Source organism: Rhinolophus hipposideros (genome assembly GCF_964194185.1).
Source record: "Rhinolophus hipposideros genome assembly, chromosome: 2".
Classification (NCBI taxonomy): Eukaryota; Metazoa; Chordata; class Mammalia; order Chiroptera; family Rhinolophidae; genus Rhinolophus; species Rhinolophus hipposideros.
In genome coordinates, this window is record NC_138048.1 from 52,905,204 (window position 1) to 52,921,546 (window position 16,343).

Consider the following 16,343-nt stretch of genomic DNA (forward strand, 5'->3'; position numbering starts at 1 on the left):
GGTCTCAGTGTCTCATCCATGCTTAATTATAGGGTTCAATTCCAGATCTATTTTAGATAGAGAAAATTCTCTCATTTTAGAAGTTGTGCGTTACAGATAAACTTTATTTGGATTATTGATACACATCTTATGTTTTAGGAGTAACTTTTTTATGTGTTTAAGTTTTTGTTTTTTATTTTAATATGAAAATTCAGAAATTATTTTATTTTGAGAGTTATATACCATTTAGAAATATCTCAAAAAAAAAATACTTAGTGGCTGGAGATGCCTAAATGCGTATGATTTGGTTGCATTCTGCAAGTTTGCAGATGCCCAAACTATCATTTCCCAATGTATTCCATGGAGCCCTCAGTCCCACAGTATGTTCCATGAAAAGTATTCCATGAGCAAAGAAGCTTTGCACATGTGATATATTCATTCCCCTACCCCCTTAGAGATTTGTAATATTGCACATCATCGAATTAAAGGGCCTGAGACATCTTGCATAAAGAACCTGTTGAAAACTTGGTTTAACCTAGCATTTTTAAACATACTTGGCTATAATCACCTCACCTCCCTTTTCCCTCAAGTAGCATCCCAGATAGGAGTAAGAGAGTAGACTAGGGTCTGCAATATCATATGTAAGTTGAACTTCCTCCTAAAAGAGGAAGAGCATAGTTTACCATTAAAAGAGGGAAAAAGATACGATAGCAATAACTGCACAGTATTTATGGATTGCATATAATTTGCCAAGCATAAGACCTTAATTTTTCGGTAACTTATTCAAGAAACTAAAATACATATCCAGGACAGATGAGGATGTGATTGATGTGGTTGGTATACGCTGGTGTGGTTCAGTTTTGATATGACGACAGGCATACTAGGTACTACTGCACTTCGCAGATACTACGTGTTTTACAAATTAAAGACAAGACCCACCACCAGTTCTGGGAAACAAAAAAATTTCTGTGACTCGATTTATTGCAGTGATCTGCAACTAAACCCACCATATCTGAGGTGTGCGTATTGCTCAAAGACTTGCTGCTTTAAGCAATTTTCAAAACGCCTTGCCCTCCCCATCAGCTCTTGCATAACTGGCTGACGAGCACATCTGCTACTCATTGGAAAAATAAAAGAGCAGATAGAAAATCTCCCTGGTCTGTGGATCACACCCCCAAGCCTTGCTGAGCTACCCCAGCAAAGTGTTTTGGGGGCCGAGGGTTTGGATCCTACACTTTAAATTTGGCTTTGACTCATCTAGTTTTTTATTTGAGGAATTATTTGGAGGAGGTAATGCTGGAGAGTAGGTAAGTGAGGGTGGATTTGGCAAGTATTTAGTCATGATTTTATCTCAACTGCCCAACCTGAAATTATTTTCTGAGTTTGCCAAGTGAGTGTTCAGCATTTCAGTTGTATTGCCAATGGGAATGCCTATAAATTTTTATTCTCTGTTTAATTCTTTTTGAATTGATGACAGGGTGTTGACTAGAAATAGAAGAAGATTGTGCAAGGTGATCTTTTGTATTTAATATCATTTGACCTCACTTTTTAGGCAAAGGGAATTATACAGCTTTCCAATATGCCGTAAAATTATTCAACTTGAAAGTGTTACCGATAATAGACCTAGCAAACATAGAAAAAAGAAAGTTTAGTCTTACTCTTGTTTAGTAACTCTTCCTCGTATCTGTCTCTTACAGAGCAATTATTTAAAAGACAATATATTTTCATCTCCCTATGTATAAGGGATGACCAAGTGAAAAATAAGCACTTTATTGTAGGGCATCATGCCACGCTAATTGGGAGATGTGAACATAAGACTCTCTCCCAGCCTTTAAAGATTTCCAAACTTTCTTGTACACACAGAGCAGAGAGCACTGCTTTGAGGGAATCAGGAAGAAGCAAGCAATATACTTAGCCTCTCCAGCCATTCAGGAGGCCTTTCTGGTAGGGAATGCTGGGCTAATTATAATTAGCAAGACTTTGTTACTTAGCAGATTTTTATGTAGTTTCCAAGCTGAAAACCAAAGTAAGACCTCTTTAGTCACTGACCACAAAATTGTTACTAAGTAAGATAGATCCCACAGAAATCAGAAATTTCCATTGATTTCTTTTTTTATTAAAACAAAACCTAATCCAAAATGTTGGATTTCAGAAGTTAAACTTGAAGCCTATTTGTGGATTGTTGCCAATTAAGCTCCTGCTGCCATTTTAGTAAATCATTTTAATGGGGTAGTGAGGTAAGGTGGAAGAGACCCACAATTATGGGAGTCCCACTCCAGTTTGAAACTCAGGAAATGTGCTCTGGTACAGTGCTAACTTTGAAAAGCAAATCCCCACTTTCCCAAGTTGGAGTGTCTTTGAGTTTTTCATGGTAAATCACGAAGTATGAAATACAATATAGGAATCTGAACAGCAGCCCTAGGGAGAAAAGTTGGCCAGATTGCAAAGACCCAGAATAGGATTGTGTCTCATTCTAAGCTTCAGGCATTGATCTGTAGACCTAGACAAGAGTTATCTGAAATTTATGGTCTGGATGAGGACACACTGATAAATGCAAAGTCTAGAGGGAAAGATGTTTAGTTTGGAGAACATTATTAAACATTTTTAAAGTACCAACTATATGCCCAGGAAGTTGCTGGACAATGTGCCTGAAAAGGTAAATAAAAGGTGGTTCTTAGAAAAAAAGTATTCAATTACTGTGACCAAAATCAACATACAAGATGGAGAGGTAGAACAGAGAATTCAGGATGTCTGTTGATTATATAAGATGTCTCACAGATATCAAACCATGTCCAAAGCTAAGCTCTTTATTTTTCCTCCAGCTATCCTTAATTGCTCTATCTGCCACCCAAAACATTCTCCCAAAATCAATAAGTTAGCACCTTATTTCTCAACATTGATTCTTTTCATTCTCAGAAATACGCAAAAACAGTCTGTTAGTAAACCTTTTCGACTCTACCTCCATGATGTATCTTAAGTCTCTGCCTTTCTCCAACCCGTACTGCAGTATCCTAGTTAAGCCACCATCATGCTTTGCCTGAACTCCTGTCACAACCTCCTAAGTAATTTCACCACTTCCATTATGTCCCTTTCCAATTCGTTTTCTGTGACAGCAAGTGTTGCTGCCCTACTTAAAAGCCCTTCAGTGATTTCTCTAGCTCGCTTAAGAATGAGTTCTTTTTTCTTACAAAACTATTGGCCTCTACCTACATCTTCAAATCTTGTGCCACATTCCTGCTTAATTATTAGTCAAACTTTTTATAATTTTTTCTGTTTTCTGCAAATTCACTAAATTTTTCCCCCTTTTATTGAGGCCTACACACTAGCAAGTCCCTTTGCCTGAAATGTTCTTCATTAAACCTTCATTTGGTTTTTCTCATTGTTTAGGTTCAGACATAACTTCTCCAGAGGTGCCATTCCCTGCCCACCCTATCTAGAAACAATTCATTTCCTATTATTCTCAGACGCTTGTTTCCTTATTTGGTTGGTTTACTTGGTTGTTGCCTGACTTCCTCTCTAAACAGAAAACTTGAGGAAGGCAGGAACTCTCTAACTCCAGTATTCTCAGTTTTCTATGGGCCAGCTCGACAGAAGCCTCAATAAATGTGGGTTGAATTATTAAAAGGAAGATAATTGTTCATAATGTGATTTATCTTTTCCTTCCTATTACCCTTTAGCATCTTCATATACTTAATGTTTGAATATTAGAACTAGAAAGGATTTTAGAGATCGAATAGTCTAATGTCCTCGTCTTTCAGACATGTCAACCCAGGCAAAGAGAAGTCAAGATTACCCAGCTCGGTTTTGGCAGAGGAGAGACTAGAATCTAGTTTCTCTGACACCTTATTTTCACAATAAATCTCTCCTTGGATTGAACAGCTGTGGCCCTGTTTTGGCTTGGTAATTGTATTTTTTGTATGGAGGGAGTTACGAACTCATTCAGCATCATCTGAAAATTAGCTCTTTCACCCAAGTAAAATTTCTTGAAACAGCTCTAATACCAAATCTCCAACTTTTAAGCATTTTGGAAATAAATCTTGCTAAAGAGTGCTACGTTTTCCAATATTCACAAACCAAGGATCCCAGATATAATCTTTACTTACTGACTCCAGTTCTTAATGAAAACTTGGAGTATTGTACTGTCTGAAATACAGTCTTGCCCCCAAGAGCCCAGTGAAGGGATTTTTCCCCACACCTCTATGCTGGTCTTTTTTAAAAATCAGACATCTCAGGGTAGTTACCACCTTCTGGATGTGGGCTTTGTGGCTGTTTTCCTTGATGCCAAGCGGCTTGTTTTCATTCCCAGCTTCCTGTCTGTTTCTGGTTGTAATTGCTAAAATGCTTACCTAGGTGAATGGACTGTTATTGTAATGTAATACTTCTTAAATTTGCTGTTTTAGGAAGGTCCTTTACACTTTTGAAAAGATATTAGTTGTCAGGTTCTGTGGCCCAACTGGAATATGAGTCAAAAAAGTTCTATGAATTTTGAGAACCAGACTTTGAATACTTTGAACACAGCTTTCTCTTGTGCCCAAATTCTGGAAAATCACATATGTTGGTAATATTCTTCTGAAAATTAAAATGGAAGGGTATTGTTTTACCTTATTCTTTTAGATATTTTTCAAGCTTAGTTGTCAATGCAAGTGAGTAAAAAGTGTGATGACTTTTTAGTTATTTTAAATGGTGAAACGATCCATTTGCTGGATTTACATATAGGTAGACGGTGTTGGTAGACCAATAAAAGATGCGAGTTAAAAACATGCCTTGAATATTTCAAACACTCTAACTACATTACATGAATTAACTTATTTAATCCCCAAAGCAAGAGAGCTAACGTGACAAGTAGATTTAGGATCACCTAGATCATGACGACCTTGAGAATTGACTTCATTGGCCTTGTGAAGGTGGAAGCCACACGGCAGGGGGCTGAGGAAGGATGGAAGCTGTAGAAATGGATACTGCATGTGTAGGCAGCTCTTTTATGAAGTTTAGTTGTAAAAGGGAAGATGGAGATAGAACAACAGTTGAGGGGAAGCAGAGATTTGTGTTTATAATTTTAGGAATTTTTTAATATAGACTTAAGAGATAGGAAGAGGAATTTCACCTTTTATAGGGAGAGGTATGAATTCGTACAGGTATGACTACACTTGTTACAAGATAAAGTTGAAAAATCCATCACCAGCAATAACAGTTTGAAAAGAGACCTATGAAAGTAATCAGTAACCCTGCCTTACTGTTCTTTGAAGTAGCTACCTCCTCAGTGCACATTATAATGTACACATAATATTTATTAATCATCTCATCATGGCATCTTCTCAGCTTGTTTTAATGCAATACCTAAAGCACATCATTGTTTGTCATAGTGTAGGTTTATGAGAATTATGTTAATATTTTCCATTACTTAACATGTCATTTGCCTTCAAAAGATCATCTATTTTTAAACCATTAATTAGTCTCTAAACAGATGGCACAACAACTAAAAACTCATTTTTAGAGTCAGAGGCTTTGATATAAAATCAGAACTCCAAACTATGGTTCTTTATGCACATATCTTCTTAACAAAAGTACTGCATCCCAAATTTAGTTATAATAACAAAGTATCTACTGTTTGCAAAAAAAAAAAAAAAAGGCTATTGAGAAAAACTTAAAATTACCACCCTCCATTTTTTGTTAAGTGAAATTTTGCACAGTAAAAGTGGCAGGTCTTGGAGAAAGGGGATATTCCAACTCTCCAAAACAAGACATTGAAGGCACAGAGCTAGATAGTTTGGAGCTAATTTTGGAGTTCAGCAGTCAAAGCAAGTTTTTTTCAAAAGGGTATCTGAGAAAAAAACAGATTTAAGTTTACATTCTTTTGTTTAAACTCAACGTGTACAAAACTAAACTCATATAATTTCCCTACCAAAAAATGCCACAATTGTGGAGCAGTGTCTTCCTGTCACCCAGACCATTCAAAGTTATTTTTGATGCCCTCCTTGCCCTCACCTTTCCATCTTATAAATTACTAAGCTGTCAATATTCAAAATATCACTTGAATCTGTCCTTTTCTAATTTCTCTGTAACTTCTGACTCTGGTCTTTTATTAGCCACTTTCCAACTAGATTCTCCTTCAATTCCTCCTCTGTCACCCTTGGTAATCCACATCTATCCTGTTCTGGGATGTTACCGTAATTTCCTCTTAAAACAAATGTGACACAGATAATAGTTTAGTGGTTACCAGAGGGTAAAGGGGGTGGGGGGAGGGAGATGAGGGTAAGGGGGATCAAATATATGGTGATGGAAGGAGAACTGACTCCGGGTGGTGAACACACAATGGGATTTATAGATGATATAATACAGAATTGTACACCTGAAATCTATGTAATTTCACTAACAATTGTCACCCCAATAAATTAAAAAACAAACAAACATGATCATACATTAAAATATTCCCAACTGAGAAGCCCCTGGCTCCCTACACCTGCAGGATAAAATAAAAATGCAGCCTTTAGGTCCTTGATGCTCTGGCCCTGGTCCACCGTTCCAGCCATGTTTTCACCCTCTGTATGTCCCCTGGGTTTGAATGAAGCCCGGCTACTCTATTTTCTCTAACGTAGCTCTTGCTTTCTTAGCTGTTTCTTTTCTCTACGTACCTTCTATCATTCTGATATTTTCTGTCTTTTAGGTCAAGTTCTACCTCTTTCATTAAGCTTTTCCATATGCGAGTTTCTTTTCCTTTTGAATCCCTATAACATCATGTTCATTTCTCCCTTGTTCTGCTCTGTTATAATTATTTGTGTACCTGTCTTCCCCTGGACTAATCACATCTTTTTTATATTTTCTAACACATAGGAAGGTACATGACAAATGTTTAATTATTCTTGAGTCTTCTGGTATATTGACTAGTGAAGCATTGGTATGTGATTCCAGTCTGGAAAGATGGATCTCTAGAGTGAATTTACAGGTGGATGTGGGTGGAGGGACCAAGAAGATCTACTTAGATTTCAATGCCTTGAGCCTGTTTCTCTGTTGGATTAAAAAAAAAAAAAAAACAAAACAAAACATAGCTACATTGCTCTTCCTTTTTTCTCTAGATCTGGGCAGCAAGGAAACTTGCTGGATTGCCAAGGTATTATCTATATGCAGATTCCAACAGATGGAATTCGAGCTACCACAGATACATCTGTTTGGTTTAGATTGAGCTGAGCCTTCTATGCAAAGCCTTACAATAATCAAAGGAGATAGGGGATAGTGATGTCATGGTCCCTCTCTCAGAGGACTGGAGTGGGTTTGACTTGAATAGCTTTCTGCATCCAAATGCTGATTAGCAGAAAAACACATGATATTTTATAGTTTTCAGTGACGTGGGTCCATGGAGATTAAAATGTTAATTTCAGCAGCTTTGTCAATTTTACTCGGAAAAGGTGTCAGAACAGTGTACCATCACCAAAAGTAGCTTCTTGAAGGCACTGGGTGCCTGAATTTAGAAAGGTTAAAAATAAAAACAAAAACATTTTTACATACTTTTCAAATGGTGGTAAAACATGCTATGCTTTACACAAGGACTTGTTCAGTGTGTTTATTTATTATCAGGATAGTTTCTTGCATAACCCAAATTATAAAAATCTGCCAAGTTTTTATAAATTTCCCAGGATTTTTCTTCTGTCTCTTTCCTTTTAAGCTACTTTACTGATTTAGGAAGCCTTATTTAATAGTATTTTGTTATCTGCATGCATCTTGATCCAGTTTTGAAGAGAATTTGTTTTTGGATGCTATTCAATTCCAAGAGAACAAGTTAAATAAGGTGGGTGGGTGAGTAGCTGGTTGGCAGCTGGCTTTTAGAATAGTTTTGTTCTTAATCTAGTTTGCTTCAATTACACATTACTCCAATTTCCTTCTTACATTCAAATAACAAAAATAGGTTTTGCTAAATATTGTTAAAGTAAGGGAACAGTTACAAAAATATGAAATAGGATGAGTTTGTGGATATGGAATCACATTACACTATTGAAAACAAATGATGCCTTTTTACACGATGATGGCAGAACTAGCACTGCCATGGTACTACATGTATTAGGTTTTACTGATTGAACTCACTTTTCCTGAAAAGTAACATACAAAAGCTTGGTATGACATGAGTCATTCCTAAGGTGCCTCTAATACTAGCCTGAGATCCTCTCTAGATCTGAAAACATAGGATACTAGCAATTTGACAAAGTCTGCGCCTTGGTCTATCAGCTAACAACTGCTTTCTGACTTTCGTCCTTATCCATTGTGTAACATCAGTATTGATCTTTTTCTTTTTAACTTTTTTTTTTAAGGAGGGCAGTTTACAGTGGCCCATGCAGAGATCGAACCAGCAATCTTGGTGTTACTAGAACCACGCTCTAACCAACTGTGCTAACCGGCCACCCCAGTATTGATCTTTTTTTTTTTTTTAAGGTATGCTTTTTCTAAAAAAATATTTTATTGCGGAAGGGGAAGAGGACTTTATTGGGGAACAGTGTGTACTTCCAGGCCTTTTTTCCAAGTCAAGTTGTTGTCCTTTCAATCTTAGTTGTGGAGGGCGCAGCTCAGCTCCAGGTCCAGCTGCCGTTGTTAGTTGCAGGGGCGCAGCCCACCATCCCTTGTGGGACTCGAGGAGTTGAACTGGCAACCTTGTGGTTGAGAGCCCACTGGCTCATGTGGGAATGGAACCGGCAGCCTTTGGAGTTAGGAGTACGGAGCTCCAAACGCCTGAGCCACCGGGCCGGCCCTGATCTTTTTTTAATCTGTCATATTCTTGAAGCTTTGTATGAAGAATAGTATAGACACAGACTTGTAGATATCTTAGAAAAGCACAGCATGTTTCATAGAAGGTATATGTGTGTCAAGAGTGTCACTTTTGGTGAAAGTGATAGAAACCAAATCTTAAGCAGAATAGCAATGTATGACTTGCATAACTCTAACGTCGAGAGGTAGAGCTAACGTTAGTTATTGCTGAATTCTCAGCAGGTCTCTGTCTCCACCTTTGGACTCTCCTCCCCATCCTGGCCTCATCCTCTCCACCTGGTGGTAGAGTTGCCTGCTGGTACCTGTTCTACAACATTCTTAGAGGCTTGAGATGCCAGAGAAAGAGAGCATCCTTCCCCAGCAGTTTGGCAGAAATTCAGGGAGGACTCTGATTTGGCGCAGTATGGGTCTCGTGCTGTTCCTTCTGGAACAGTCACTGTTGTGTGTACGTAGGGGGCAGGGATGCAGGTGGCAGAGTGTAGATGGAGGATTCTGGGCAGGCCTGGATTTCATGTTTACTACTCCATAGACCAAGAAGAATCACTAGGGAAGAGCGAGGGCTGGTTCCATGAAGGAAGCAACAATGGCAGAGAATGCCCTTCTGTGTGCTCACTCAAACCCTTTATATTATTTAGAACTTCGGGAGAGGCTAATTTCACTTATTGCCTGAATTCTACAACACTTGATAAATATATGTGAAATGTACATTTAGTTTTTCTGTTTAAAAATGTTTTTATATGTATATTTTCTGTGTGAAAAATAAATTTCATTTTCTAGATTTGGAGAAGTTACTTTAATGAACTCCATTGGTTGTATGACTCAATTAGTAATAGTAATGATGACTAACAGATATTGAGCACTTTTGTTCTAGAAATTCTAAGGGTTATATATGTACTATCTCATTTCATCTTCAAAACAACCCTAATATGGTAGGTACTATTATTATCACTATATTACAAGTGAGCAAATTGGGACACTGAGAAATTAAATCCTGTCCAAGGCCACTACGGTATCTGGTGCATCCAAGATTCCAAGCCAGGCAGTCTCTAGAGCCACGTTCGTCTTAACAGGTGTCCCACGTTGCTGCCTAAGTCCATGTTACACCCCCTTCATCTACTATTTGTGTTACTCTGCATATTTTTGCTTCTATCTTCTTAGCACGTGCATAATAAAATCCACGCTCTCTGCCCCGGCCTGCGGGGCTATGCATGACCTTGCCCTGCCTGCCTCTCCAGCATCCACCACTCTCCCCCTACTTCTTGCTGTTCCTCAGACATGAACCCCAAGTTCATGCTGACCTCCAGAACTCGATACATTCTGTCCCCTCTGCCCAAATGGCCCTTTCTCCAGTTTACTGTCTAGCTTGTTCTCTATTCAAGTCTCTGTCCAATGTTACCTCCTCCCTGATCACTCTACAACTTCTGTCCTGTTTTATTTTTCCTCATAGCATTTATCACTCTTGAAATTGTCTACTTGTATGTTCTTGTTTTTGTCAATGTCCTTTTCCACTGGAATGCAAACTCCATGAGTATGGGGACTTTGTTTTGTTCACAATGTGTCCCTGGTGTCTAGAGCAGTAGCAGGCGCACATAGTAGGTGCTTTGTATTTAATAAATACATTTAATTTTTCCCAAGAGTCAATGAGGTAGGTAAGGCAGAAAACATATCCTTTTTATAATTGAGATGGTCTGAGAAAGATAAAATAAATACCTCAAATGTATTGGCTAATAAGTGGTTGGGGCCGGTAGCTCAGGTGGTTAGAGCTCTGTGCTCCTAACTCCAAAGGATGCCGGTTCCATTCCCACATGGGCCAGTGGGCTCTCAACCACAAGGTTGCCAGTTCAACTCCTCGAGTCTCACAAGGGATGGTGGGCAGCATCCCCTGCAACTAAGATTGAACACGGCACCTTGAGCTGAGCTGCCGCTGAGCTCCCGGATGGCTCAGTTGGTTGGAGCGCATCCTCTCAACCACAAGGTTGCCAGTTCAACTGCCCCAAGGGATGGTGGGCTGCGCCCCCTGCAACTAGAAAACGGCAACTGGATCTGGAGCTGAGCTGCGCCCTCCACAACTAAGACTGAAAGGACAACAACTTGAAGCTGAATGGCACCCTCCACAACTAAGATTGAAAGGTCCAACAACTTGACTTGGAAAAAAAGTCCTGGAAGTGCACACTGTTCCCCTTCCCCAATAAAAAATAAATAAGTGGTTGGGACTAAAGTGAGACTAAAATCCGTCCGTGTTCACTCTCAGGTCTGGGCACTTTTCACTGTACCACTCTGGTCTGCCTGATGTCATCTGTTTTTCTCTTCTTCGCCTCCAGAGTGGTTACAAAATATTTCTGACATTACCGTCTGCACCACTCATCACAGCAACCAAACCACAGCTAAGATTGACTCTACTTGGAGAATTCTTAAGTTAGAGGCTCTAACTTTTGCTGTTTCTTTATATGATTTTTTTTTTATGGCTAAAACTGAAATAATTATAAACCTATGTCCTTTTCTCCATCTCCCATTCCGTATATAGTCAGAACATTTAGCTAACCCCAAGTCTTTGCTTAATTTGAATGAATTAATTCATTTATTCAAATGGAGTTGAATTCCGTTTTTCTATTTACTGATGTAAGTCACTTAACGTCTCTGGGCCCCAGTTTCCTCATTTAGTAAATGAGGATAATAATAGTATCTACCTCACAAGGCCGTTCTGATGATTAAATGAGATTATGTAAAGTACATAGCAATGGCCCAATAAACAGTAGCTATGAACTGTATTGCTGTGTTCTATGCACTCACTGATGTGAGAATACAACAATGAACGAGCCAGATTTGAGCCCTTCTCCCTCAGAGCTTTCAATCTAATAGGGGGATAGTTAAATAAACAACATACATCAAGTACTTTAAAGGAGGTTGGTATCCAACTTGGCGTTATCCTTTACTCCTCTCACCCCACATCAAGCCCATCAGCAGATATCGTCAGCTCTATCTGCACAAAAACAGTCAGAATCTGACATCTTGCCACCTCGACTGCTGACACCCTGGCCCAGACCTTGATCCACTCTCACACCTGGATTACTCTAATAGCCTCCTACCTGGTCTCCCTGCTTTCACCCTTGACCCCTCCAGTTTATTTGCCACAGAGCACCCGGGATGATCCTGGTAAAACTTAGATCATGGCATTTGCTGTAGGCAGAATAATGCGTTCCCCAAAAGATGTCTATGCCCTAATTTCTGGAACCTATGAATATGCTACGTTATATGACCAAAGGACTTTGCAAACGTGGTTAAGGACTTGAGATGCAGAGATTACTCTGGATTATTCAAGTGGGCCCAACCTAATCCATGAATCCTTAAAAGCCGATAATCTTTCCTGTGGTCAGAGGGAGATGTGACTACAGAAGAATGTCACAGAAATGTACATTGCTGGCTTTGAAGGAGGAAGAGGGCCCCTGGAGCTAGAAAAGGCAAAACCGATTCTCCCCTAGTGCCTCCAGAAGAAATGCAGCCCTACCAGTACCATGATTTTATCCAAGGGAGACCTGTGTCTAACCTCTACTGCCAGAACTGTAAGATTATAAATTTGTGTTATTTTAAGACACTAAATTTGTAGTAATTTGTTAGAGCAGGAATAGAAAACTAGTATTTTACTCCTCTGCTCAGAACCCTCCAGAGGCTCCATTTCTCACACAGTGTAAAAGACGAAGTGACCTGCGAGGCCCCACACCTCTGGCCCCTTCTCCTCTCCGACCTCACTTTCTTCTGACCCGCCCTGGCTCACTCTGCTGCAGCCACTCTGGCCTCCTTACTGTTCCGTGAACCCCGCCAAGCACTCTCCCTACTCAGGGTCTTTGCACTGGCTGTTCTCTCTTTACAGACTCTTCTCCAGAAATCCACATGGCTGTCTCTCACTGCCTTTGTTTTCTATTGAGATGTCACCTCCTCAATGAACCCTTCCCTGTAGGCACATGCCCCTTGTCCTATGCACACCCTACCCACTTCATTCTGCTTTATTTTTCTAATTGACACATATCACCACCTGACATTAATGGCGTGTTTCTTATCTCCCCCATCCCTTTTCAGAAAATATGAGGGCAAGGACTTGGTCACTTTTGCTACTATGTCTCCTTGCATGGAGTAAGTGCTCAGTAAATATTTATGAAGGGGAGAGAGGGAGAAGGAGGGAAAGAGAAAGTGCTATGAGAACACAGAGGGGACATCTAAGGTAATATAAGGAATGAGGAAAGACCTAGAGTGAAACTTGCATAGGAGTGAACCAAACGCAGGAGGTGACTCATCTTAGACATGGGGAACAGCATGTGTGAAGTCATGTAATTGGCCAGGAGACTGGAGCATGTAGAGGCAGCATGATGAGGCTGGGAGACTATTTTAAGCAGTTGGATTCACCATTAACTCTTGAGGGGAAGAGTGACACAGGGACCAAGAGAACTAGACAGCTGCTTGGTCAAATCCTAGCTCTTCTTCTGATAGCAGTAAGACTTTGGGCTGGTTGTTTGCTCATCATCTTTGTAAGATATGTGTGATAATAACCTGTCCCTTTAGAGCTAATATGGGGGATAAACACGGGGACTATATGTAAAGTGATTTGAAGGTGTCCTGGCACATTTTAAGCATGATGTGAGTATTAGCTATTATTATTACTGGCAACCAGAGGCCACTGAAGAATTTCATGCAAAGGACTGACATGATAGGAATTGTTTGAAAAGCCTTGCTATGGCTATGTGTGCATATATGGAGAATGACAAGCAGGGAAAATAACTGTCTTCTGAAAAGGGCTTTACATGAAATATGAGACCTTTTTTGAACTGAGAGTGATGATTACTCTTATTTTCAGAAATGTTTACTATGTAGTTTAAAATGAGTTAGATGGTTCAGTATGAAAGAACACAAGGAGTTTTTGCTTATGTGGTCATAGGCCAATTTTGTGGGTCAAAAACAGCTTTTAAAAAACAATAATAGAAAACAGAGCATAGCATTAGGGAAGGGTTTTACTATGTCATGCCATTTCTGTTTTAATTACATATATGGATATATTTATCCTCACATATGTATATATTACTCACACTCATTGGTGAACTGGTAAAACATATTTCTGACCGTGGATCAAGCATAATTTCACAAGTGTGGGGAGCACTGCTTCATGGGACCTTTTCTAATTCTTGCAGTGTCACCCTGGGTGAGTCCTTTCCAGGATGTTTAAAGTTCTTATGGCTCCATAACATCATGACTCTAGATGTAGGCAATCCACCCTGTTTGGGTGTGTGGCTAAATGTCTTGCTGTGACATAGTTCAAAGGCAAAACCCAACCACTCCTTAAGGGACGGCCCACGGAAGCAGTTGGCAAGGCACAACCATAGCAGAACAGCTGCAGGAGCCTCATTTCAGATCCCAAAGTACCTTGTGTTTCCAAGTGAGGGAGTGGGAGGAAGGATGGGGAGGTGTGAATTGTTTATCTCCATAGTGCCACCCCCTCTGCTGGCTTAGCGAGTCAGGCACATGCACACGCTGCCCACAGCTCAGTGGCGCTGCCCCTGCCCACCCTGGCCCCTTTCCGCTGCCGATTACGCAATCAGCTGAGGAGAACCAGGAGGGCTGGCATGTGCAGCAGAAGACTAGAGGTCCCCACATGCCCTAAGGTCATCTCTGCAGAACTTTGTCAGAAGTTGCCCGGCAGGTCAGCTGCTCCATGGGTGGAGGGAAGGGTTGACTCTGGCTAATTATATGTATGTAGCAATTTAACGAATGCCAATGGGGCGCCACACCCCCTTGTCAGTGGCAGCATGCCACTGGCACTAGCCCACCTCTTTTGCTACAGAAAATCTCCTCATTCTGTGGAGGAGGAAAGACAGCTGGAAGTCAGAACTGGGAGGAGCTGGACTAGTGGAGGCTGGGACCGGGGAAGCTGGACCGTTTCTGTAGTTTGAGTTTAGCTATGTTGTGACCAATCCTGTAGAAATCCCGGTGCATTGGACAGTATTATACTTCCAGGCACTGAGGCCCCCCGGGGTCTGCGCGAAGCTGGGGGTGGGTTGGGGGGGTGGGGAGGTGCGAAGTGGGTGGGTGGTAAGGCGTGGGGGTGGGGTTTAACCCTTTGAACTCCAGGACTCTGCCATTTCTCTATTTTCTTCACTCACTCGAGAAACACCATCTTTCTCCTTGCATTCCCACAGCACAAACATCTGGTGTTTTGAATGTGTACTTTCAGATATATAGCATCTTGGCAAGCGTTCATTTTGGTGCAAAAGGCTATTAGTAATGCCCGCATTACAAGGAATATTTCCCTCTGGTGAAACAAAACTTCTTTTTAAACGACTTTTTTTTTTTGAAGTCATAATTGTAATGTAGATCCGTCCCCTGATGTAGGGCAGTATGCTCAAAGGAACTAATAAATAAGTAGAATTCGTCATCTCCCACCCTCACTTTTAGCAACAAGAAGCCACCTTGTCATCAGGAAAGATTGAGGAATGAGGCAACTAAGAAACACTGTGACAGATAGTTTGGGATAGGTGGCTTCTGAGCTTCTCTAGTAAGGGCATATTTGGCTCCATTCCTACTATTGATAAAAATTAAAGAAATGTTTTTAATTTCAGCCACAGAAGTCAATAGCTTGGTTTTTATCTATCAACGCCAATTTTATGAGGGAAGAAGAGGAAAAAGAAGACACATTTATTTCTATTGCCTTCTACTTCCCCAGCCCTTCTGCCAAGAGCCTAGAGGCAGTTAATGGGAAAAGAAAGAGATTCACCAGAAGAGCAGTAAGTGTTCATGCTGAAGGTCGCGCGTGGTCTTGGGCAGTGAAGGAGAGCAGCAGGCAAGTCCAAGACTTGAGCAGCCCCTGGCATAGACCTACCCTTCCCTGCATACCCCTGTCTACATGTGCAAACGTTCAAAGTATTTAAACAACAGCAACAAAACTAGAGTTCCCTAATATTTGACTAAATCTTCATTTTCTTATTTGGGAACACCAAATTTTCTTAAGAATAATAAAAGCAAAGAAAATAGGGTATGTGTTTTGATGCTCACTAAAAGGAAGTACCAAAATGTCCTTGTGATAATACCACATCCTCATGTGTAAGCACTTTCAAAGCCACAAATTCAGCATTAAAGAGAGGTTTCAGTGGAAGTGCACGTTAGTTGGCTAACAGTAATGGGAATAGAAATTAAGCTTGCATAAATTCCTCTTGGAACTCAGGAAAATGTTTATCTTTCCTAACATACTGGTATGAGTTCTTTCCTCAGTTAGAACAATATAACAGTGTATTTTCTTTTTTACTCTTGTTAAAAAAAAAAAAAAAGCCTAGGCTCTCGGCATAATTTTTTACTCTCTTTCCCATAGGTTTTCATTTTTTTTAAAAGTTTTTATTTAACTGTCTTATTATTTAATATTTTTTTTTAAATTCAGGAGATATGTAGGATATAAATAATTTAAATAAAGTAAACAGATAAAATTTGAAACTCCTCAGGATCCCCTTTTCTTGGAATAATAGATCTGAAAAAAATTTTTTCTGGTTACAAAAGTAATGTATATGTTTACAGAAAAAGGAGCACCTACATAAAGGAATAAAGCAAAAGAAATAATCACTGCTAACCATGGATTTATT